At 36.0% G+C, this 27,081-nt stretch overlaps 2 long non-coding RNA genes across 4 annotated transcripts in view; one reads left to right on the top strand and one right to left on the bottom strand.

The window, feature by feature from the left end:
• LOC308190298 overlaps positions 1-27,081 on the bottom strand; it is a 50,486-nt gene that overhangs the window by 4,906 nt on the left and 18,499 nt on the right. For all 3 annotated transcript variants that reach the window (XR_013947051.1, XR_013947052.1, XR_013947053.1), the window contains 2 exons: positions 19,771-19,958; positions 16,350-16,461 (listed from right to left, as the gene is read on the bottom strand). This is a non-coding gene — a long non-coding RNA (uncharacterized lncRNA). The remainder of the gene's footprint in view (positions 1-16,349; positions 16,462-19,770; positions 19,959-27,081) is intronic.
• Positions 19,906-26,760, top strand: LOC308190299. The gene is made up of 4 exons (XR_013947054.1): positions 19,906-20,031; positions 23,538-23,635; positions 24,684-24,755; positions 25,350-26,760. It is a non-coding gene; the product is annotated as an uncharacterized lncRNA (long non-coding RNA).

Raw genomic sequence — 27,081 nt, 5'->3', positions numbered from 1 at the left:
TAGGTTTAAATCCTTTCTCCCTGATCTACTCCCTCAAGACTCTATCCTTTCATCCTTTAAACACACAGCTTTCTGCTGAACCATGTTCCTCTCATACATCTTCCTTTTCTTGCATGGTGCAGAGATATGAAACCTCTCTGTGATATTATAATGGAAAATGATATGTACCTATGAGGTAATATTTGTTTAAATTGTAGAAAAAATAAGATTGGGGGGGAGGGGGAAGAAGGCAGTAAAAAACTCTTTTGTTGGTCTACACCACCATAAACACACAATCAAATAATAAATCACATATAGTCACTGTATCATTTTGACATAGTATTCTGAGCCATTGGTTTCATTATCTGGTGTCACAAAGGAGAGTTCAAAAATTCGAGTAACAATTCCTGTGGGTGAAAACAGGTTTTATTATTTATAGGATATTTTTTTTCCCCACATAGAAAACCTGATGGAATGTGTCACTGATGAGTTACCAAGAAAAAAAAAAAAAAAGTCCTTCAAAGAGTCCAATGCTCTTTAAGGCAGTATTGCATGGCAAGAGACTCTTCAGTGACTCTAGGGAAAGATACACTTTATCTGGCATACATCCAGTGCACAGCTCTTTAATAAAACTGATGGACAGTTATTTTCTTAACCCTGTGATCCTCTGTACCATTGATTTTCCTACTCTGTAGAAATGCCTATGTCAAAGGGCAGAGCCTCTGAGAGTACCTAATGTGACATGTAATTAGCTTGTTTTCCTAATAGTATCAAAGACAACAGCCCTTTCTATTTAAAAATACTTCTTTATCTATATACAAACACTGTATATACTGTTGCACAGGAAAATGCAAACTTGAGTTTCTGTGCAGTACAACACCACTATAAGAAAAGTTACCTTTTTTGTAACTGCCTTGGACGTTAAAAATCAAAGACCCAAACAAGATTCTGCTTTTGTGGCCGGCTGTGATTTTCTTTTTCCCTTTTCAACCTGTAACTAATCATTAAGTGTCTATCAGAAAATAATTCCCTTTTGCCCCCAGTATCAGCACCACCTGGGCTCTTCCCTTGCTACGGTATTCCCTTGGAACATCTTGCTCTACTGATGCTAACCAACTTTTTTCTCAGTCTCTAATAAGCAAGCCAAATTCTGAGCAATTATTCTCCAATAGTACTTGGTTTTGAAGTTTGATGTCTTGTATTTTAAACCTGTAGAAAGGTTTTCATGCTTTTAAATTCGTCTATTTTTCTAATTATATCAGCTGGTCTAGTAAAAGGTTTTACATGTCCCCACAAACCTGACTTAACCTGGATTGCAAAGTATTACATTCATTTTTTCATGTTTTTAATGGGTATTCTACTAAGACCTTTATGTTTGCAAATATCAAAGACTTTGCTGAATGTTATAAAGTTGATCTCTTACAGCTGCCAGTTAATTTATTTAAATACCAAATATAATGCATTTTATATTAAAAAACTAGTGAGGGAACAAAAGAAAAAGCATTCTTTGTCTTTATTTCCCTAGCAGCATCCTAGCCCTGCCTGCAGTCCATTCAATTTAGGGAATATATAATCTTTCTGTAAATTTCATAAGTGAGTGCTGCCTGGTTATTATCACTGCAGAATGTCCAGCAAGAGAAAGCAAATCTTGCAGAGGGATGACAGAGTATTTGTGTAGTTTTGCATAAACATTGGATAATGGCTCCCCTCTGAGAGATTTGTAATACTCTGATATCAAAAGACTTATGCATTAAAAATAACAAGAATGCATATCAGATTAGCCTTTTCACACTTTAGAATTATGTAGCTTTGAAGAGCACAAACTTAGTAACCGTGTAACTCCCATTTGATTCTTTATGGACCTCATGTGAAATGAGGTTTTCCAAAATAAAACAGATCCAAAATTATGTATTGAAAACTGAAATTATTAATCTGTTTATGAACATATCAATTTATTATTACAAATAAAAAACATTCAAATAAGTGGTCTAGTCTTTGTAAGCAATTTATGGATCTCTGGAGTTTTCAGTCAACAGACATGAGCTCATACTATTCTGGGACTCTCCTGTACACAAACAGCAAGATCAGGCCAAATAACTTTGCCAAGAATTATTTCTGTACTTGCCCCTTTACACAGATCTCATATGCAAATGTCAGGGACATGTCACATACCCAACAGACAGTATTTCATTCCATAGGAGGGAGGAAAAACTAAGAAACTTTTTTTCATTTCCTTCCACTGAAAGATTCTTGCACTCAGGAAGGTCTTACCCAGCCTTGTGTAAAATGGCATTGGCAGTAGGACTGAATTCATTCCTCTGGAAAAACACAGTTCTCAACCTAGAAGTGCTTAATGTTGCTGAAATTCTCCTGACAAAGAGGATACACTTTTCTGGCTCACCATTTATCCCATTTGTGGATATTAAACTACTGATCCTGCAAGACATCGAGTGCCTCCAATTCCCACTGAAATAGAATATAATCTGTAATATATCTTAAAGTTATTTGCCTCTTTTCACCTTAGGAGTAAACTTCCTGATAAATTAATGCACGTTAAGCCACCATTCAGTTTTAAACAGCAATACTCTGTAAGAGTGCTCTTTCTTAGCAGTTTTTAAAAGAGCAGCAGGCAACAGAGGATTTCTGAGTGACAAATCTCATCTGTTAAAATGCATTAGGAAGAAACCCAGACAACTTCACAAAGGGTGGAGTCCATGAACAGGAAGGGAAAATGTCCCCATGTTCATTTTCCCAATCAACCGGTAGTTTGAGCGTGACCCAGTGATCCCAATACACCACCTGGTTGACCAGACAACATTCACTACCCATTACCTCAGCTTGGTGACCTCTGCAGAAAACTATAACAAGCCAGTTCTTCAGATGTTTTTTCTCTGAATCCCAACCCTCTTGCCAACTGTAAGGTTGGTCTTAATCATTTCAAAAGCATCATTATCTGAAGCTAAACAAAAGACATGGATTTGTTCAAGCATAGTGGTTTTGTTATGTGGGAATTACCAATCCCGTAAGTACAATGAGATCTTAAGCTTCTGGCAGCAGCAGCCCTTTTCCTGATTTCATCAGATTTGAAAAACATAGGAATTAATCAAGGACTACAGTTCCTCGCCTCCAAAAACAGCTTCTGTCCTTATACCTTATACCCATCTATCCTGACTGATCATCTCAGAGTCTTCCTACATTAAACAAGTGCTAAAGAACAGATCGGTAAGCCAAGTCCTAGTTAGCCTTCCCCACACCCTAAAATCAAGCCAGCTCTAAGCTTAAGCATCACTGTGGCCCATGTCTAACTTCATATACTACTATCACCTCTGGCAGAACAAGCTTCTTCAGCCTGGATAGAAATCTCCTTATATTACTTCAGACAGCATGGTCCACAGGGCTTCATAATGGGCTGTTAGGTAGGCTGATTAACTGATTTGGTCTGGGAAATTTAACATGGTAGTGCAAATACTAATCAGGAAAAAGTATGTCTAGGGTTAAGGTAATGCTATGGACTAAAGGGGCTGCGGAATTCAGTTTATTGCTAATTTCTGAAAAATATGGTGAGTTAATAGGATGGAGTGTTTGCAGTGGTAAATGTCTCATATTTATTGGAGGGTAAGACTGGAAATGGTCAGGGGTAGTTTTGGGGTTTGTGCTTGTGTGAGGGTGAGAGTTCAGAGCTCCAGGCATTAAAGAACTGGTATTTCAGAATACACTCTGAGTGCCAATTTATTTGTCTCTGTTGTAGTCTGTCCTGGCTGGTGGCAGAGGCATTTGGAAATTTTAATGCTATATTTAGACACACTAAGCTTTGCCTCACTCTTGGTTCAATCTCTAATCCCTGCAAGCATTATCATAAACCAATAAATCTGAAAAGAAATGATAAATCATTTAATCCAGCTGATATGAGTCAGTAACTATGCCAAAGACCATCCTGAAAGTTAGAGGAAGTTTAGCTCTTCACTCTTCTTTTATCCTATTCTAAACCAATCCCAAACACAATCTTGAACCTTAACCTTATTTCAGCAACTTTCACCCAGCTTCACACTAAATACTGGCAATTCACTGAAGGAAAATTATACTTTTTACTGCTTTCTATAAACCCACACATCTGAGAAGGAAGCTGGTATGAGGGAGTCTCTGTCTTCAAGTCCATTCTTGAAGATAAACAAGATGGTATGGTGGATGCTGGGGTGAAAATATTTGGTTGAGGTCTTGGGGTTTGAGCTGTTGTGTTACTGGTCAAGGCTACGTCACACACAGTGAGGGCAGAAGTGAAGCTTGCAGATTGCAGAAGTGAATGCTTTCCATTCAGGTCAGGCTGCAGTTTTCTAACTACAGGTGGGTCTAGAGCTGGAATTAGCTTATGGGACAACACTGAGTAGGTTTTATTCCTACAGAAAGGAAGACTCTCACAGGTCTGAGTCATACCATAGTGTTCATGGCAATGAACTGTCATTTCATTCCAAAGTAGTAGGGTCACGGAAGTACCACTGATTTTAGGACAGAAATTAAAAAAAAAAAATGTATTAGAACAGAATTAAAAATAATAATAATAAATATTATAGGCAAAAATGTACAGGTAAAAATATTATTATACTCTGTTTTTTTGTGTTCTTTATCAGTCCCACTACCGTCCTGTGAGACATAGGGGTCTTGTACCCTTGGAGTTCTTTTTATTTTGCCAGTAAGAACTCCATACCTTAAAAGTCAGCCTATTTTTTAATATATAAAACAAATTTTATTCATATACATTAAATGAATGTGCATTTTCCATTTACACCAGAGGGGCCATTTCTTCCTGGATTTCTTATGAGTCATATAAGCATAAAATCAATTGACCCTGTAAATCAGCATGAAATAATCTGCCTTCAAGAAAACTAGCTGGAAGTATTTATGCATTAAGGACACTGTCCTCCAAACCATAAAACATCGGTCAAGCCCCCTTGCACAGGATCTGCTGAAATACAAGAGAATTCACTGCACAAGTTGTAGAGAAACCTTCTTGCTCAGCAGACAAGGAGTGCCTAGTGATGCTATAAATCAACCTGACCTACACTATCAGTCTACCTGCTGTTCTGTCACATACCATAGATGAGGCTAGAACAGGGATGAGACAGGAAACTTGCCTGTGGGGTACTGTTCAACCAAGGCTATGAATTTCTCTTCAAACCCTTGTGTGCACTACAGGAAACAAAACTGTGTCAAAGCAAACCTGAAGTCACTATCCTATCATTACCCTCATTGTTTAATTTTAGCATATTCCATGCTATACTTTTAGTTCCTACCAATTATCACTCTCTCAAAAAACTCAGACACAAACTCCCAGTTAATACAAAAATATAGATGAGTTAAGGGTAAAAGAATTTAGCTCTATAGATGTAGGTTGTGCCATGTAAGTTAGCCTTTGGGATGAAATATTCCCTGTCATTTGGATGCTTGCCCAAATTGTATTCGTTTCACAAAAAAAAAAAAAAAATTCCTATTGAAATTTCCCTAGCTTTCATAAACAAGTTACAGCTCAGCTCACAAAATAACATAGATACAAAAAGTCTTGGAAGCCCACGTATCACCTCTCAACCGGACACCAAGTTGAAGACACCCTTGAGTTTCTTCCTGACTCCTTCCACCTTTGAGAAAGTTTTTCTAATCTCTTGCAAGAGGTAGGACTGTTTCTTTTCTCTCCATTTATAAATTGGTACAGCTGAGGTTTTTGCCAATTGGCATTACAAGTCTTAAACAGCCACTTAAACTGGGCAGTTAACTTTGTTAACTTTGTATTGTGGTTTAACCCAGCAGGCAACTAAGCACTGCATACCCATTCACTCACCCTCCCCACACCATACAGTGGGATGGGGAAGAGAATTGGGGAAAAAAGGTTTGAGATAAAGTCAGTTTAATAGAACATAAAAGCAAGAGATAATAATCATCGTTAATAAACAACAACAACAATAATAATAAAAGTATACACAAAGCAAGTGACACACAATGCAATTTCTCACTACTTGCTGACAAATGCCCAGCTAGACCCCGCACAGCATCCTTCTCTTCCTACCTCCCCTCACCCCACTCCCCAGACAACTCCTCCCATATTTATTGTTCAGCATGACACCATATGGTATGGAACATTCCTTTGGTCAGTTTGAGTCAGCTGTCCTTGGTCTGTCCCCTCCCAGCTTTTGGTGCCCCTGCAGCCTCCACACTGGCAGGGCAGAGCGAGAAGCTGAAAAGTCCCTGACTTTTTCAGTAAACATTGCTCTGCAACAACTGAAACATCAGTGTTATCAGCATTATCTTCATCCTAAATCCAAAACACAGCACCATACCAGCCTGAACAATATTCTCTGAGATTAGTGTGATAAACACAGGTCTATAGTTATTTCCTCCTATTTCCCCTCTAAGGCATCCTGAATTGTCCTCACCTGCCAAAAATGCCTAGGAATTTGAATCTTCATAGTCTGACACATTTCCAGAGTGACTTCTCTTACTAAAAGGTTAGGCTAGAAAAAAATACAGCATTTCTCAAACAACTAACTTTTCTTCCTATAGCAGAAAGAAAGTACTTCTTTTGGAAAAAAAAAAAAATTATATATACCTATGTTCAAGTGGAGGTCTGTGTTTTGGATTCGAAGGCACCAAATGCATCCACATCACTGAAAGGGGTAGCATTGCAGAAACATGCCTGTGATCAGTGCTTCCCACCCAAACAAGGTGATGGGTTTGTATCTGACTCTAAGGGACGTATGTTCACATAAGTGTTGTGAAAAGGAGCTTGGGCAAGAAACGTTGTCACTTTCCAAGCTGTTGCCTTAAAGGCACATTAAACAGTCCCAGCCTTTTCATATCCCAGTCTCTATAGATCTTCATCAAGTTATTTACCAGATCTGGCCCTCCTTTCCTTCAGAAATTCAGCAATATGCTCTCATACATAAATACCCCTTTTCCTTAAGGAGAAAATAGGCAGACTGCCATGTGCTTGATAAAGCTTGTTAATTTCCACAATTAAAAATAATAATAATTAAACTGATGTAAGATCTATTTACTGTTAATTTTCATACTGAAAACAACCATCACTGTCTTTACATGAAAAGAGAAAGCCTCTGGTTTTCATACTGAGTTTTCATCTTTGCCTCATGTAAAATTAAAAATGCATTCTATTTAGATCTTCCATGGTGGCAGATTTATGTAGTAGAATCACTGAGACAATAGATTCAGATTTTCCCCCTTCTTGTATGCAGAATCTTTCATATAAATGTAACTAGAACAGAATGCAAACTCTATGAAATTCACTAAAATATATATGAAACTGGGTAGAGATCAATGTTTGCATCTCAGTAAGGTTGGTTGCTACGGTGTAACAAAACAACACTGTTTCATAAAATGGAAGGAAGCAATCTTGTGATACAAATGAAAAGAAAAAACGTGTCACGTGGTCTATTCTATTAAAACAGGACATCATTTTATATACAGCATCAAAATTAAATTAAACTGGCTATTCTTTGCTGTTATTTATTTGCATTTCAATTTTTCAAAGCCTTCACTTTTTCAGTTTCAGCATTGCTACTGAAGACTAACGTGGCTGCTTATTTCAGCTTTTCTTTAATTTTCTGCTGATAGATTTTCAATGCAGCTTCTTTTTTTTTTTTTTTTGCAAGTGAAAGTAAATTACCCCATACATTCCTCATCCTTTCTTTGTGCTACAGCATCAATCATACTGAAGGTAACACATTTTCTTAGTATTATTTTTGTAAAACCCATTGAGCAATGACACCAATTCATTCATGTTTGTGGACCTAAAGAGGATGAATAAGTAGTTAACTTTCTGGGCAATGCTAACTAGGCTCTGCATATGAGCACCAAAAATAACTTACATAATTTCCAATATTTAAGGTTTAATTCCTTTCCCTAGAACATAAATATGAATATTCCACTATTGAATCATTTTGAACCTGACTTTCACAATGTAAATTCTAGAACTGGTTTGGCGGGGGGAGGGGGGGGGTGGAAATCACTTAGAATTTGTTCTTTTGCTGAAAACAGAACTCTTTGTGGGGGAAAAATAAAAATCAGTTTGGACAGATTTTTGATAAGGCTGTTTGAAAGTTCCCTACTAGCCCACCAACTTAGCTCCTTGACAGCCTACTGAGTCAAAGCCCTTCAACTGTGGAAATGATGGTCCTGACATCCTGCCCCTTCTTTATGTTGTCAGCCATGTAGATGAAACCTCCCACCACAGGCAGTCTCACCAAGATAACTTGGTGACAATTTTCACTGTTTTCAGTATTTGAAAGAAAAAAAAAGTTAAATCACTGAGGTTTCACCAGGGCTTCCACAAAGCAACGAAGAGGCAACCTGGAGAATCTCAGAGCATGTTTCAGAAATGACATACACATACAGAATTAAATGAGTGCTAAAAATCCTTTGTAAATGATTAATGTCAGAAAGGGACTACAAAAGATTTTGAAAACAAAGGACACCTGCAAACTAAGAATTGGTAAATCCTGACAACTCTGATAAGTTCTCTCATATCAGTGGATTTTCTTGAAATCAAATGAATTTTGGCACCTACAAAAATCACTAGTTATAGCTGTGCATCTTTCCAACTTTCCCATTCCAAATAGATCTCTGAAAGATTAACTGTTTCTTTAACTTGCTTTTGGACGTATCGAGAAAGAAAAAAAAAAATCTTCATCTTGTATTTTCCTAGAGGATGAGGTTATTGCAGTGATTTTTACAGGCCCAAAGTAGCTTTTCACTGGTGTGTTTTTATTTTCATTTCTTTACTTTTAAGAAGTGACAGATCAAGGATCAGGAAAAAAAATAGGAAAGGAAAAAAATCTTTTTCCTGTACTGAAGGAATTCAAATTTCTGCAAACTACATACCAAATTATAAGAAACAGAAGACTGGAAAAGACTGAATTATGGAAACCCAACACTTATGTCGATGAAAGCAAAAGCAAAATCAACCTACGCTGCATTAAGTCAGGGAAAAAATAAAAGTATTGATTTTCATTGGATGAGCCACAACAGGGGCTATTCCTCCTCTTACTTCCCATATAAGGATATGGAGGTAATGAAAAAGAATTCAAACTCCAGTCTTGGATACGGAGCTAGAGGACTTCAAAGACAATGTGGCAAAACAGTGAACTTCCTTAGTCCTGCTGCCTTACACACAGGTGTCCTAGCTTAGGCAGACAGCTAACATGGAATATCAGATGTTTCCATGTCACAGACATAGTGACATGGAAAACTCACCCAAGTGAGTAACATTTTGGCAAAATTTCTAAGTATTTGTTAACTGTCTCGTAAAATGGAATGACAACAAGGTCAATTAAAAGCAGTACTCCAACCTTTGCCATGAACACAGCAGAGCGCAAAGAAACACATTTTACCATGTCGAAACTGAAGGAAGAGACCTGGAAGAAAGTTTTATTAATCAGTAAAGTTTTGTTTCTTACCCTCATTTATGCTTTGACAATTCATTTACTTTTTCTTCTTTCAAAAAATAAAGCTGAGCAATTTCAGTTCATGAAAGAGTTCTCAATGACATCAATGTGCTGGGGTGTATGACTATCCTTTCCTATTCAGACCAACAAGTAAAAGAGCTCGTGTTCAGAAAAAGACTTATGGATCCTAATCAATTAAATAATTGAACACATTCTAACTGTAGAATCACTGTGGGGTTGAGGAGTGGGGACTGGGGTGGAATTGTGTTAAGAATTGACAATATTGCACTGGCATCAAAAAGTAATGTAATTTCCTTTATATTGTTTTAGGAATTTTAGTAATTTGCTGCAGACATCCCAAACTATTTACTCTTTCAAAGTATAAGCATTCAAGCTGTAACATTCAAAATATATGGTAGAGAGAATGGGAAACGTTACTGAAGAAAGATGTTTGTGTGGATATTTGAACGTGTCTTTTTTTTAAATTCAAGTAAGCTTAAGAGTTAGAAATATACATACCATTTGTATGAAATATATATTAATTGGGGGTATGGAATTCCATTAATCTATGCATATTATCAGTGCTAATAGAACCAGAAGAAAAAAAAATGGAAGCTTGAAAATTTATATTGTTATGCTGTGCTAAGGTTTCAGATGCGATGATCATTGGAAAAGCATTTACAGCATTAAGAAACAACATTGCTGTGGTGGCAATGTTGCCAGTGGGTCTAAAGAAAATGAATTGTTAGGGTAGCTTCCCCCCCACCCCCCCCCCGCCACAGGTAATCTGGGCGAGAAAACTTTATTCAAAAACTTCACCCAGAAGACCTTAATGGTGTCATGGTTTTGACTGGGATAGGGTTATTTTCTTCCTAGTAGCTGATATGGAGCTGTGTTTTGCATTTTTGATGAAAATATTGGTGATAACACATTGATGTTTTAGTTGTTGCTGAGCAATGTTTACTGAAAAAGTCAGGAACTTTTCAGCTTCTCACACTGCCCTGCCAGGGAGGAGGCTGGGGCTGTACCAGGAGGTGGGAGGTGACACATCCAGGACAGCTGACCCTGTCTGACCAAAGGGATGTCCCACACAATACGGCATTATGCTTGGGAATAAAAACTGGGGGAAAGGAGGAGGAGGGGAAATATTTAGAGTGATGATGTTTGTCTTCCCAAGAAACCATTACACGTGATGGGCCCTGCTTTCCTGGAAGTACCTGGACATCTGCCTGCTGATGGGAAGCAGTGAATTAATTCCTTGTTTTGCTTTGTTTGTGTGTACAGCTTTTGCTTTACCTAGTAAACTCTCTTTTTTTCAACCCTTAAGTTCTCACACTTTTACCTTCCTGATTCTCTCCCCAATCCCACTGCGAGGGGAGTGAGTGAGTTTCTGTGTGGTGCTGAGCTGCCTGCTGGGGTTAAAGCACAACAAATGGATAAGGGAAAAAAAATAATAATAACATCAACCACGTGTGAACGTGCTGAACCTAAGGACTCTTCTAAAGTATTAACCTTAAAGGTAGAGTGTAGTTTCTGTGCATCCAGCAGATATTCTGTATTTCTACTCTCCAGTAAAAGCCCTGTATGCTTCTGAACTGAGAGCTCAACACAATCACTGATCAAGTATTTCAGTTATGCAGAGAATAGCAGGAAGGGTTTTTACTGGAGTAGAGATCCAGGAAATTATATATTCAGTTTAAACCAAAGACTACCCAAACATGCATTTTTTTCTCTTGTTCCATTACTTTATCAGACTTTTGTTGACAGAGATTAAACAATTATCAGAACCTTCAGACACTGCAATCTCAAAAGAAAAAAATTTCTTTCTTTCCCAAGCACTGGTTAACCAAGCAAAGACTGCGTTCTCCTTCTGTGCCTTAGCCCTCTGTGTATTACTCTCAGCAGCTGTTGTATATGAGCCATTTAGACTGGTATCTGTTTGTCAGAACCATCTTCTTAATGGTTCCCTAGTGCCTTTGCCTAAATAGATAGCTTTTACTGATAAATGATAACATTATGTTATACACACTTAACAGAACAAGTGAGATATAATTGAGCCCATCATGAAAGTGCTAAGCAGTGATAAAAGTTTTTTGAAACTGATTTGCAAGGAAAAGAGATTGTGCATGGCCGGTCTCAGAAAATGCACAAGTCTTCATAAAACATTCAGGAAATTTTAATGGAAACATATCAGAAAGATGAGCCCATAAAGGTACTCATTGTCTATTCTCAGATGACATAATAGAATCATAGAATGTCTTGGAAGGGAACTTAAAGATCATCTAGTTCCTGGGCAGAGATGCCACCCACTACATCTAGTGGTAATGCTCTCTGAATGTTATTGATAATGAAGCTTTTTCAGCCAATACTCTTTATGTTCTTGTAGGAGTACATCTCTTTGTGATATATTTCCACAAACAAAGTCAGAAATGTCAGATCATTTTCTTAAATATAAAACAGAGAACTGAGGAAATCAGTTCATGTGAATACAACTAAACAAACATACACACACGTATATATATACAAAGCTGAGAAAGATACCTTTGTAGCAAATGCATAATTCATCCCCTGTGAGATAATAGATAGTAAAAAGTTGGTTCCTGACACTTACTTTAACAATCTCATGGTCAAATTTTAACTCACAAAATATCATTCTTTAAGAAAAAAAATAAAGTTCAAAATTAATGATAAGGTGATACTTCCATGTGTTCTTTGTGTTTCTTACATTTTAAAAACTTGGAGTATATCAGTTTGTCCTTCTCTTTGTCTTTCCAGTTCACAGAAGTCTGTTTTTATGCATCGTATCTCTTCTGAAATCTCTAATCTCCATGCATGATATTTTTTCATCTTTTATTCTCTTATTTTTTCACCTCTGAATTCATTACTTTTTTAGTAAGAAAGGTATATAGGACATCTGAAAATTCCAGAAGAATCTTTTGTTCCCAAAATAAAACTTCCTAAGACGCTAAAACATTTCATTTGAATTACTGCTGAATTTAGTGACATCTGCTTAAACCAAACATTTTCCAACTAAAATATTTGCAATTTCCCCAAAGAAACAAGTTTATTTTTCCTTCCCTATATTTTTCAAGGCTCTAAAAATGTTTTAAGGTATGTCCACTACAGGAATATAATAATAATATAAAAGTAAATTTAATTTGCAGAATACACTCAATTGGAAAATCTGTATTTACTTACATCCTTTTCCTTACAGTAGGATCTGAATTGTTTTGCTGCAATATTTTTATTTAAAATCAATGTAACATTTAAGTCACCAGCTACTGGGGAATTCTAGGCAAAAGAAAAACACACGAGGACTTCATTATTTTTTTACCCAGAATCTACTTCCATTTTCTTTTACATTGGGCACTCAACAGATTAGAAAACACCATCAGCGTCATCTAGAATCTCAAAGCTGTATCATTGGACCTGAGTCATTATTAAAGTATAATTAGGTGAGTTTCCTACTGTGACAACTTTCTTCTTTTGCCAGTATTAAAAATAAAATAATCAAATGAAAAGAAAGCTGGTATCAGCCAATTTAGGAAATTCCTAAATTCCTTTCACATTCTTGGCATCACCTTCCACCTGTCACAGAAAAGAACCTTATCAAAGAGAGAGAGGAAAGAAAACTGAATTCTGCTCAGTAATATGGTACAGGTAATAGCAAATAACATGGGGGTGGGAGGGAAACTATGAGGGCAGACCAGGTTGCTTAGCTCTTCCTTCTACAAATTGACTCTTCCTCATGCATTTCTCTCCAGAAGGCCAGAGAAGAGGTAAGGCTAAGATCATTTAGGGCATTTTCCATTTGGGCAAAAGCATAAGAAATTTCTGCAGTAGCTCTGCCTTGCCACCCCATGATGTGGGGTGGGGGGATCAGCACCCAGACATCTGCATCACAGCAGTCAATGACACAAAAAATTCTCAGGTAATATCCTGAAAACAGAGCACTCTGTGTCTCACTTTGATGTGATGTCTGTTCTTCAGGGAGAAGGGCTGGAGGCCAGTTTCCAAACTGCAAGCAGTAGAACTGAGGACAAGTAGATGGGCAAACAGAACCGAGGGCAAATCACTGGATTTTGGACACCATTTCTGTTTATAACTTCTCAGAACATATAGCCCTCTGTCCCTAGTCTATTGTGAATCCAATGTAGGAACAGGAGATAGTGGATTAGGGAAGAGCTCACAGCTCATCAAGGCCATCTTCCTTCATCTACCAGGCAGCAGTGCACTTTGAACAGAGAAACCATTTCTTCTTCAAAACTTTCTCATTCTTGTTGTCTGTCCTCTTGTGTGCAGGTCCTTCCCTGGCACTTTAACTTAGGCATGCAGTGACAGAGATGGTACTCCTCTTCTACTTATGCTCCCTACAGATAACTTTTCTGAGTTTCTTAGCTCTTCCTCTCTTGTGTATACTACCTTGTCTCATACTAGGATCATACTACAGGGACAGCACATTGAAATATATCACTAAGACTACAGAGAGAACTGAAACATAATATTTGAGTGGCTATGACTCTTGAAACTGGGGACCCTTCAGAATGCTTTAAACCAGGAGATGGTAGTTTAAATGTACAATAACGAATTCAGGCAACAGGACAGAAAGTATGGCTTGGGCAAAGCTATCAAATAGATGTGCCTTCATATCAAAGTACAGAGAATGTAACTGGATCTATGGGAAGAAAGGAGAAAGTAAGATCTTATGGTCTGTATTTCTACTGCAAAAAGTCCATGGATTCCAAACATAAACAAGATACCAGTTCAAGAGATCAAAAAAGCAAAAGAAAATCTAAAAACATGACTTCAAATTGAATACTGGAAGATAAGCAGCCTCAACATTGTTTCCAAGAGGTCAAGGGAATGAGGAAATGCAATGAGATGTGCTGACTTCAGGCAATAGCATTCATTAACAGCATTCATTTTAGTTTGCAAAAGCTGTGGTATTATATGTACAGGTATGCATCGAATGTAAAAAAATAAAAATTGCTGATTTTAGAACAGTTAATATTTATAGTAAACACAAAATATTTCACAAATCATCTTCATAAAAATGCTATGCCTGTACCACTTTTGTGAAAAGGAGCTTTGCTCTGTAGCAGTCTCTGTGAGCACAGTGATCCCACAATCACACAAGCATCAATACAAAAGGCAGAACTTTAAGCATTGCCCACCCAAAAGCATACTTAAACAGACTGTGAAACATTCAGCTTTCAGGGTCCCACTTCAGCGTCCATCATGGTAATCATAAGACTGACACAAGCCTCAAGCCTCCTGGAGTTTTGTAGTAGGAATGTCAAGTTAGGACTCCAACCCTGAGAAAATAATTTCTGCCTCTGGCATATCCATGAAAAGTACCTTATCATCATTTGGCCCATTGAATCAGTTTATTATTTTACAGAAACCATTTACTCCTAATAGTAATACCTCATCACTGATATTATTATTTGCTTCAGGAGCACAGTATGGCTTGTTTTTAGACCTGATTGCTCAATGTGGCTTGAAGGAAAATCTCTCCACGTTTTTAATTTGATTGAACTGTTCTTTATCTTTGAGAAGACAGCTGAAAATGAAATATGCTATGTCTCCCAGAAGCTGCTTGTGCTATTATCTTGTACTTATATTACCTACTTGGTTGTTTTTTTCTTTCAGATTGAAGTTTTAATTTTTATAGACTGTGATCTGAGCATTAGTACCTTAATAAATCAACAAGAAAGGAAGCCATGAAAAAAAGACAAAGGGCTTCTCAGAAAATGGAAAGAAACAAGAACAGCTCTCCTTACAGATGGCCTTTAAAGCGAATGAGCAGTTGGGACTGTCCCTGCTCAGAGGTGCCATAGCATAAAAATATATTGAGTGAAAACAATCAAGAAGGGTCATACTGTGCCCTCACATGCACTCACAGGACTCCCATTGACTTCAATCGGAGCCATATGCCAGAATCTTACGGCAGAATTTAACCCTAAGCAACCTTTTTTAAGCAGCAAACCAAACTGTGGTCTCAGATACACACGTGCAGTTCCCAAAAGAGCAAGAGGCTGCAAGCATTTTGTGTTTCTCACTTGCTTTCCAGCCCTGCTTTTCTTCACCAGGGTCCTCTTGTTGGCCTAGGTCAGAACTTTGTACCCAGACTGCATTTGCAGACATGAAGCTAAGACACAGCTAAGACCTGTACCACTTGCCCCACAAAACAATCAGCAGTACACAAAACTGCTTTCAATTATATGAAAAGACACAACCACACTTCTGACAGATCTGTCACGCTTTTCATAGCTATGTCAAAAGCAAGCAAATCCATGGTAAAAGGAAAACTACCCCAGGTACCACACAGCAGGCGAATGTGATTGAGGAGATTGAAATTAGCATAAACAGAGTATATTCTTTAAAAACATATTTTTCTTGTAATTCAGTATGACTTGTTTGAACAAGGAGATTTCAACTTTTAAACAGAGCATCCTAGAAATTTAATTCCACTCATCCATTTTTAGTATGCAAGCCTAAAAAATTCTCTCCACTTATGTTTTCTATATATATTTATATAAAATTTTATATATATTTATATATAAATTCTATATATATCTTATATAGAAATATGTATATACATTATTCAAAACGTTTGAACATCCTACCTGAAATTTTTCAGGTGACTGAACATGACAGTCTGTTCTGTGCCAAAACAAATAAACTAACAAAAACAGAAAAAAAATACATACAGAGTGCTAAGCAAATAAAAGTATTGGCTATGGAGCATCTACCCAGTTTCATACTTGTACATTGAAGTGAAATTTCTAAAACCAAATGTGAATAGTTATCAGCATTCCTCAGGAGCTTTTACTATCACAGCAATATCTGTGCAGAACCTTTTGAGTATAGGTCATGTGTGTTTGTAATAAATGCCAGGTTATAACAAGATTATAGACATACCATGAAAGGTGCTGGGAAAGGCAACCTCTGGTCTCACCAGGCACATGCCTTGAATAATCTCCATGGCTGTGGGACAGTAGAGAAAGATGTGTGGAGCTATAAGAGCTCGGACCTGTGATGGGAAAAAGTTTTAATAGGTTTAGGATTCCTGTAAACACAATCATTTCAGACAGACAGCAGAAGGAGCAGGTGCTAGCCAATTACTTCTCTCCAGGTGCATTGACCAGTTTATTGATGATCTTCTCAAAAGAGCTAATAGATTTATTCGTTTTCCAAAATGTTACACACACACCAACTTATGCATGCATTTTACACCATTTGATCTGCAGCTTTTCCATCTGTCTGGGTTGTGCACTGACAGTGCACATGTGTTTATTTGTTCCTCAACTCATAATGAAACTATATTTAGGAGCTGGAAATCACTAAGCATGCAGGTGGCATGCAATCCATGGAACCAGCGAACAGATGTGGGAGATAAGTACTCAGGATCATGTCATGATTCATTATTTGAAGATAAGCTGATATTGCACAGCTTTATGAATATGGCCACATATAAAGTAGTTAGCTTCAAAATAACTATATTTTCTTTATTTATCTCCAAGCAAAATTGATTGTTCTACTGTAAAACATTTTTATGCCTATAACAGAAATTAACCACTTCAAAACATCATGAATTATATAATTTCCAATTTCCCTGTTTGTCCATAGAAATAAATTCAGATGAGTCCTGTAATCTTATCAGTTTAGCTTTGGATTTTTTTTTTAGTTTAATAAAAAACACAGATGTAGATGCCAAGAAATTCAGCAAGAAGGTACTGCCCTTTAAAAGTATGAAAAAATATATGCTATGTTTTCTCTATTTTTTGCCATTTAACATGGTCTTTTCTAAGTAGGAAGTAATGAGTCAAAAATAATAATTTATCATAGTCACTGAAGATACATTTAATCAAACAAGGTAATTTATCAGTAAGCCTTGCTGAATTACATACAGACATATAATGTTTGAGACGTTGTATGTAGTTTACAAAATGTCAGCTTTCAGAAATCTAATACTGACCTACTGTGAATCTTTCTTGGACAGAATTTTTAAACAGAAACAAATACCATATCATTCTAGTCTTCTAGATGGTATTCTATAAAACCTCATATTTATAAAAAATCATCTTATCTCTGCACTTAGATATTCAGATAATACTTTTATATTAATCAGACAGTTTTGGTAGAGCTAATAGGGTAGTGAAAAACCCAGTAAGGAAAATTTTCACAAAAAAAAAAAAAAAGTTCAGAAACTTGTGAAGTTTTCATTTACTCCTTTCATCTTTTTTTTTTTTTTAAATACAAAATGTTTCTGTCATTGTGATTTATACCCATATTAGCTCACAGTAAAATTATATCTGCTGTGTAGCCATCTAACATCTTAGCTACTGTGCCACATCAACAGTCTGGGCAGGTTGAGCACAGAATCAAGGCACCATAATTCAAAGCCCAGGAGTACAATGAGCTCTCTCTGACCTTGGATGCATATTCCCATTTTGACACCTGAGTCTGGGGGTTAGAAGCCAAAGCCCCAAGCTAGGATCTGAGGCTTTCTAAAGGTGCCCAGAGAAAAGTGGGCACCATGCAAAGGCTACCCAAAACCCAATGAACTAGTCAGGAGGATGTGTATGAGTTCTGACACCTCTTGGGAACTCAACTCAGGGCTTACTCTGGAGACTGCATTGCTTCTATGGGAAATATAACTTTTACATTTCACTTCACCTAAGCACTGGGGCTAGACAGTCTACACCAGCAAACAATAATGCCCATAAAAAGTTTCAGTACAAGGACCACAGGTCAGGTTTTCTCCAACTTGCCTCCTGGCTACCTGGTGTTTGCTATACGATGACAGACTCAGATACTGATAGGCAATGTAACATGCTCCTCTCCTCCACCACAGCTCATGCCCAGACATCTACATTGTCTCCATGGAGGCCTACTTGAGACTATTTAAATAATAAAATTCAGGAACTTGAGGCTATTTAAAAAATAAAATTCAGGAACCTATGTTGACAGCTGTAATTTTTAATGGAGTGGTCAGAGCTGTATAGTTTGCAGTGATTGGTGGATATACTCAGAGGATTGCCTAACAGATGGAGACAATTTTTGAGTCACTCCAACTGGTTGAGCCAAGCATTGTTCTCAGTATATACTTTTCCCTACTATGGCATTGGGCAAACAGACAGGAAGTAAAAAAGGCACATCCAAGATTACCAGCCATAGCCCCTTACATAAATACCAGCCTCCTGATCTTTATCAGTCTCACCTTGTTTGCCTGTGTGCATGCAGCTGAAAATGCAGTACAAGAAAAATTAAAATTTAATACCCACACTTTGCATATCACAGCCTGGGACTCGCCTGCACCAGCAAGACCTGCCCACCCTCCTTGCCCCAGCTACTCTGCATCTTGCACTCCACTGTTTTCAGCAGTGACTGTGGTACACAAATTTCAAAAACCTACTGACAATCACAATGGCAAAAAGTTAGTTTTCGAGATTGTAAGAACCTTTGAAAAAAAGGCTCTTTGGGGAGAAAATAAGTTGATAAACAAGCTAGGCATTTTTAAAACTGAGATTTTTTTATTTTTTTTTTTTAATTCTATGTCATCTCTCCCTGGTGTGGTATGCTTTTTGGTTTCATACTGAGCAATGGAGCTTTGCTTACTCCACACATTTCTGCACTCCTGTAACTTTGAACTCAGCATAACTATTTCAATTTAAATCATAGACTTTAAATTTCATTACGTAAAGCATGTGTAGATTTTTAATTCCTACAGCTTTTACCCAGACATAATTCAAAGTAGCACTAGATGCACTTTCAAATTTAGTATTAAAAATAACAAAATGAAGTGCTTTATCTTTTTGGATGCATCTGGCTAAATACATTTAAAGAAATCAATATCCGCAAGGGAAAGCACAATTTTAAGGTAATTTACAACACACATAGACAAGAATAGCTCAATAGATCTGGAATACAAAGTATATTAGTTATAACTGACCAACTGGCGAGAAGTCTAGAGTCACTTGCTGCACTTTAATTTTATGGATAATGACAAAAAGAGTCCATGTATGTTTAAGAATGTTGTTTAAATGAAATGTAATTTACAACATTGGAATATACCATTTATATTAATGGTTATATTAATTAATATACCATTTAATATTAATGCTACCTCAGAGATCTGAAAAGAGACATATAATTTTGTTAAACACCTCATAAAACTTTCAAACAGCAGTGAAAATTTGAAAAAAAACAATTTGAAAATATTCTGAAAAGCCACAGTTTAAGAAAAAAAAAAAAAAACAAAAAAAAGTTATAAAAATAATTTCTAAAGTTTCAAATATAATAAATACATTTGTTATTATAATAAATATAATTTTTTTACCTGATGACAAGAAGGTAAATTGCTAGGTCCTCTCTTCATTGAAAAACTCAGTCTGCCAATCAATTCCAAGAATGACTTTGCCCCAGTCACTGCCACCTGCCCACTTCTCCTTAGTAGACTTTTCAATCCACATCAGCTGATATCAACACAGTTTAACCTTCAACTGCATCTCAAAGGAGAAGAGACAGCTGAAACAGAAAAGAAGGGTGAATTTAGCCTATCTGCATCTGGTCATTTGGAAAGAATTTTTTTCAGTGTTCAGTGAGTACTAAAATAGTTCTAAAGTTGTTGTGAAAGTATATATATTCAAAAACAGAATGCAAAATGGCAAGTTTCTACATAGGAATTATCGCCAAAGGGTTTTGGTCCCAACAAATTATAAACTCACTGAAAAAAAAAAATTTGAAATTTTTGTGGTGTATTCTCAAATAACTTTCTAAAAAAATTTTTTTCATTAGTAAGAAATGAGAGACAGATTTCAGATCGTTCCCCATTTTTATTTTCTATTTTCTGAATATTTTTGAGATATAAAAAATACATGTACCTTTTTTTTTTAACTAAACAGAAGTCATTTTTGAAAAGTATATTTTTAAGAAATAAAAGCTACTTTCTCTCTTCCTCACTTTTTTCTCAGCAGATGAGTGGATAATGTTTTCCCACTCTCAAGGCCAACGTTTCCATAAATACAAGAATGTATCAGATTTTTTTGTGAATTCACTCAGTTGCTAAGAATTTGGAAGTGGTGATTAAAAAAAAAAAAAAAAAAAACACTGAAACATTTTATTTTCCCAATGAGAAAACGTTATTCATAGTGAAAACCTCTCATCAGGACAGAGGTTTCTAGCATGCTAAAGGACTATTACTCAGTTTTTATTTGCAGAATGGAGTCTTAAGGGGACGACATTATTCCGTTTGACACCATATATTCTGCCATTCAAATCTATATGACAGATATATTTTTAGGCTCTGGAGTCACACAGGCATTATGAGTAACTCACATCTGTTGAAAGGTCAGGGAGAACAGACTTTAAATTAAAAACCAGAAATCTCTAATCAGACCTTACACATGTACACAGCTTGTTCTAAAATCAGGCCTTTATTAAAGAGGATATACACCAAAAATAAAATGTAATGCCTAGTCATTATTTTAATAGTTGGTATACAGAGAATTTCTTACAAATACTTCTGTGCAAAACAATTTTAACAAAAGTCACCTCGATCCTTGACTCATTTGGAATCTGGGTAGCCTGAGCAATCTGGGTAGCCTGAGCAGTTCTCAATCCCCAATATTTTGCAAGTGTGAAGTGATAATGAATTCACAAAGAGGGTGAGCACCAGAAAAACAAAAATTCCCTAGCAATCTAGAATAAAAGATGTTGATTACTTTGTAGATGCAAATTCTAATGCATAGATAGCTGATTACATACAAGCAACCTCAACTTTTAAGAAATATTTCTGAAACCGAAGACAGCAAAGCAACAAACATCAAAAAAAAATGCAATGGGAAAGGGAAGGGGAAAAGGGAAAGAGGAAAGGGGAAAGGAAGTTTTCGGTGAGAGATGAACAAAATATTCTCAGTGATCCATTGACCAGTATGATGATAATTCGTGGTTTTGACTGATTAACTGTATTGTGGGGTTAGAAGTACAGCTAAATTCATGTCTACATATTGCACAACTGGATTTTCTGGCATTAGCTGGATGTAGAAGCAAAATTACTGGAATACAGGAAATTAGCTGGAAAAATAATAATAAAAAAAAACACTGCTGACCTCAGGCTCTATTCAGGAAGTTACGATCTTAGAAACATATGGAAAGAAATGTTTGGAAAGAAACGTTTTGAAATATGGAAAAAAAAAATCTTAAGGTGTTTTTTTTTCTCCTCCTGCAGAATCCTTGACTCTCTAAAGAAGTTGAGTAAGGCGATGTTTCAGCCTAATGTCTTTTCTGTTGTATCAATCCTTACTGTCTTGGTAAATATCAGAAGCATTGGTGGGCAGAGCAAAGGAATGAAAAAATAAATAAAAGTAGCTATTGTTCAGATACAGTTCCAAGAGAAATCAAAATAGCAGACTTGCATGGTGGAGATTTTTGCTTGAATTTGCTATGGTGTTTAAATCTGTATTGAGTAGTTAATTATGACAAAGAATAAACCAAGTTTTTGCCCTGTGGCATGAGACTGGAGTCAGCCCAGACTTAAAGGTAGGATTCAATTTTCTCTGTTTATGTTTCTCCACCTGGTAAACTGGCTGGTTTGCTCCAGACATTAGAGGAAGTATAAAATCAATAAGCAGGCAGTATAGACAATCAGACATGTGGATGCAAGTGCAAGCTGGAACCTTAATTTAACGTGACATTGCAGACTGAAATAAAGTCTGATCTGGAGTGGAGTGTCTTAACACCCAGGTTACTCCTATGATTAACTGTGCAGATTCCTAAGATGAATCTGTCCATAAACTAGCACTATGGATTGGTTTATCAGAGAATCATTAAGCCTACTACCACAACTAGAAATTCTTTAAGTTTTCTGTTTGTTTGAGTTACAAATAAAGCATTACCTTTTGCTCTTACCTACCTACATAAATAATCAGAGGAAATTTAAACTATGTTCTATTTCAGTTTCTTACATTGTAGCATTGGCTTGAACTCCCAACTGTAAAAAATGAAACGTGAATAGCATAACAGAAAAAAAAAATGTCAGTGAAGGAGTCTAAGTGAAGAATTATTTTCATTGTTAAAGCAGAGCTTAGGTTAACTTTTATAAAGCCATAAGAGACAGAAATATATAGAAATTTTGGAGTTTCTTTTGCTTCTCAGCTGAAGCAACATCTAGCGTTGACAGTAAATTATCACCATCAGGAGAGCAGTGGGTCACTGCTATGGGGCCATGTGAGGTAGGCGTGAGATGAGGCTTAGAGTAGATGGTGCGCACAGTCAGGACACTAGAGATCTTCACTTTTCCACTCTAAATTATCACCTTCAGGCTACTGTCAGCATCAGATTTTCACAGCAGATTTTTAAACTGAGTAGTTTACATATAGTTCTAATGAATACTTTGAAGGGAAACCTCAGGTCCAAGAGTTCCAGTGTAAACATTACTTCTCAGTCTACCTTCCTGCTCAAGAATTTTTTCCCTAACTCAACATAATTTTAAAATATTTTATTTTCAGTGCTGGTGATCACCATTTGGGGAATTCATACATTGGTTTAGTACACTGATACACTAAAATGGAAACATTTATAATGCTTGCTAATACCAAAAAATATGCCCAAATATAGCAAAAATCTGTTTGCCTGCTTGCTTACCTGCTTATCACAACCATGTCAGGCAACTATAAAGAGATCTTCTTTCTTGTGCTTCACTTGTAAAAGGCCAAAAGGGAGATTCAGGACATGAAAATTTTGGTAAAATATACTCTTCCAAGAGCCTTTCAAGATACACTGTTTTTTACAGTAGCAGCTGGAGAAATGCCGTCTCTGAGAATAACAGATCTGGGATCTGTCACAGAAAGGATTGTTTGCAGGCTGGACTCCTGTTCCACACCAGTGATTTCTACAATGCTACAAAGCCAAAAATCCTCTCAGGCAGTAGTTACCCTTGTTAAGAATAAACTGTTTATAGAAATAGAAATTCTTTATCTATGATCTTTACTTTCTGATACAATTTTGATAGTATCATATAAGAGAGAAAGCATGTCATTCAACTACCTAGCCCCCTCTTTGGTTGGTCTGTGAATTTTCTCTTCTCCCTTCTGTTCTTGTGCCAAGGAAGAGCTGTCCTGTCCAGACAATTGTGCACACAACAGGCAAGCAGATAAAAACCAAAGTGATGGCAACATCCAAAACTTACATCAACAAAGTAGCAGGTAATGATTTCTTTCATCACAAGGCTATTTTGTACTTTAAAATATCTTCTAATTATTCATATGTACTTTTCCAGACTTTAATTTGATCACACTGCTCATTTCGTTCAACTGGGTACATCAAATTATTTGGTGTTCATGTCTCTCTGTTATGAAGGAGTTTATACACAATGTTGTGCATGTGCAGAAATATAATTTTCCTATATTTCTAATTCTTGTTATTTTAAAAACCTTTCCTCCTCAGTCAGGAGATCTTTCAGGGTCATTCAACACAACATTTTACACCTAATGTAAGATATTGTCATGTTTCAGAATAAATTAATATAGTGTTTTAAAATGCTTCTTTGATACTTCTTCCTGTTGGGTGACAGATTTGAATACATGTTTAGCATAATTATTAAATGTAATTTATGTTGGCTATTGCTTAATATTCAAGTAAGCTACATAAAAACAAAATTAAAAAAAAAAACTATGTACATAATTCAAATCAGTCTTGGAGACTAATAAAAAAGGTTAGGCAAAATGTAAGGTGCTATTAATAATAATGACAAAAGTTTCCTTCCTATCTTGCTGGGTAGTCTCTGGGAGATACAATTCCTATCATTTCAAAGAAAAAAGAAAATAAGAAAGCATGACATTTTAGGCTGCCAGTTTAAGGTAGGGTTTTTTTTGTTTTGTTTTTTCTTTTTTAATCAAGAGTCAATATATCACAAATGTTGTCTGCTCAGCACTGTTTAAAATTGGACATGACACACTCATGCCTCTAGTTGCCTTTGTGAATGGCTCTTAATGAAAAATGAAAACTCCGCTATTTCAAAAAGTAAAGTGGTTTTATAGGTTCAGAAAGTTCTACGGAGTAATGCAATGACTAGGTAACTGATAAGATTGTTAATGGGACTGGCTACAATTCGTATACAGAGGAAATGACATATACCATAAATTATAATATCATTCACTCTAGATTAAGTGAAATAGCCAGGTAAGAAAGAACAAATGTCAAGCTCTCAGAAGTTCCTCCTCTGGCATTCATTGCAACAATGTTTCCCCACAGAATGGCCCTTTTTATAGGCAGTGACATCCTATAAAGACGAAGGTGACACGCGTGAAAACCAAAATCATGGTTGTACATATTATGTATAATATATTTATGTATTATGTATATATGAATTATATATACTTTATATAATCATGCTGGAATAGCACTGAAGGAGCTATATAATTTTTTTTTAAGTGATTTTACAATTGGACTTGTAAGGCATTACATTTCATCACGACCATAGATGCCTGTCCAGACTTATCTTTACTGTAACCCAGATGTAAACATTAAGATTTACCTTCTATACCTCTATGGATGTAGTCTCTGTGGCAATAGATGTATTTTATTTTTCCCTTTCTGATAACATCCTCAGTACTGACAACTATGTTCCTTTTCTGGAAGTTTCTACATAGGAGCAAATGGTTGTCGCATTTCTTCATTGTCTGCCATTTAATCTTTCTACAGAAACCATAGATTGCAAAACTTCCAACAAATTATGCTTCCCTGAATTTACTACTTAGTTAATGCATTCAGGTTTTAAAAATAAAATCACATCTCTTGTTTTCTTAGCTATTTGGCTAAAACATAATCCAACAAATTAAATCTAATTCATATCTGACATTTGAGAAATAACTTCACTGGAATTTTCTCTATTTCATAGTACTGATTTTTTTTTCCTAGAGCCCTTTGAAAGTGTCTGCAAAAAGAATTCTGCCAACTATCTGATAAGCAAGAGGCAGAGCGTGCTTTACTGATTTTCTACTTAGGAATATTAGAAATTATTCAGAAACAGACCGAGGACATTTATCTGAAATAATTACTTCAGGTAACCCATAAACAACAACGCTGTGTCTCAACTCATCTCAGCAGCTGAAGTGATAATCTTGTGAGTTGTGTTTGGCCAATCAGGATACAATTCACAGTTACTGATGAGAAAGAACAGGTTCTAACCTATTTAATGTTCCTAAATAATTCATTTTTAAGTTTAATCAAAATATTTCTATAAATATGGTCAGTTTGCTACTGTCATTGTTTGATGAAAAGGTTATGTCATTTGATATCATTTGAAAGCAATATGTCATTATTATGTCACTTGATGAAAAGATTGTTGTTGTTGTTGTTTCCTAAATGCAAAGTATTCCCTCTAACTCAACCAGCATCTTAGCATGTATATGTCTCTTTTACATTAAAATTCATGTACCCATAGCAAAGAATCTCCGTTGCCACTTAATATGACAGTGAGAAAAAAGGATAGTGAGCTGTTTTAAGAGACAGTCTTTAAAATAAAGTACAATCTGTTCATCTGGCATGGAGAAAAATCTAGATTGAGAAAGGTTCCCTTAAGGTACAATAAGTAGTCTAATCTCTGTGTTTACAGTAAGCAGAAATTTTTTCTCAGTATTACTACATTCAACAGACCCTTTTGTTATCATTTTTGGACTGAAGTTTGTTAAGGAACATATGAACAGAGTCCCTAAACAGTAGAAATATTTATCTTTTACAATGTGTTGGTCTCTTCTTTCCCTAAGGACAGAATTTCTTCCAACATATTGAAAGCTAAAGGAAACTTTTTTAAAATGTGAAGGGTGGGATTTTTTTTTTTTCAAATCAGATAGTATAGCTTGTGCCTTGGTCAACCAGCTTTCATCTCTCAGGCTGTCTTGTATCATTAAGCAAAACAATTTTTCACTTTTTTCACAAAAACCAATTCAATAAGGAAAGCAGCTCTTGGGATTTTTTAAAGATGGCTAGAAAGTTTCATTTTTCTCTCAGCTCTCTCTTTAAATAAGACCAATCTTTCAGCTATAAGGTCTTTGCTAAATCTTCATAGTGAAATTCACACAGTGTCTGTACAAAATTTAAATCTCTTTATAATATAAATATCAGTTTTCCAACTAGAATTCAGACAAAGATTTTCACTTAGTACTGTCTTCAAAAACATATGTATAAAAATACAACTGCACTTCTTGAACTCGTGTTTCATATTCTTACTATTCTCATTAAACTGAAATACTTCCATACCTTTATGTGGCCTTTCCTTTACTGCTATTTTTGTTTTTTTTAATAGCAAATAGTCTTCATCACACCTTCACGTTCCTGAGCCATTTGTTTTTGAATGTCCTTGTCACTAATTTTCTGGTTTTTAGCAGACAAAAAACAGGCTCACATTTTTTCAAGTACGTTATGCTCAGTTACACTTGCTCAAAAACAGAAAAGAAAAGAAGAGAAAAGAAGAGAGAAGAGAAGAGAAGAGAAGAGAAGAGAAGAGAAGAGAAGAGAAGAGAAGAGAAGAGAAGAGAAGAGAAGAGAAGAAAGAGAAGAGAAGAGAAGAGAAGAGAAGAGAAGAGAAGAGAAGAGAAGAGAAGAGAAGAGAAGAGAAGAGAAGAGAAGAGAAGAGAAGAGAAGAGAAGAG

The sequence above is a fragment of the Anser brachyrhynchus genome, assembly GCF_964034855.1.
Source record: "Anser brachyrhynchus genome assembly, chromosome: 2".
Lineage (NCBI taxonomy): Eukaryota > Metazoa > Chordata > Aves > Anseriformes > Anatidae > Anser > Anser brachyrhynchus.
The sequence above is the reverse complement of the archived record's forward strand: the minus strand, read 5'-3'. Positions and strand labels throughout refer to the sequence as shown.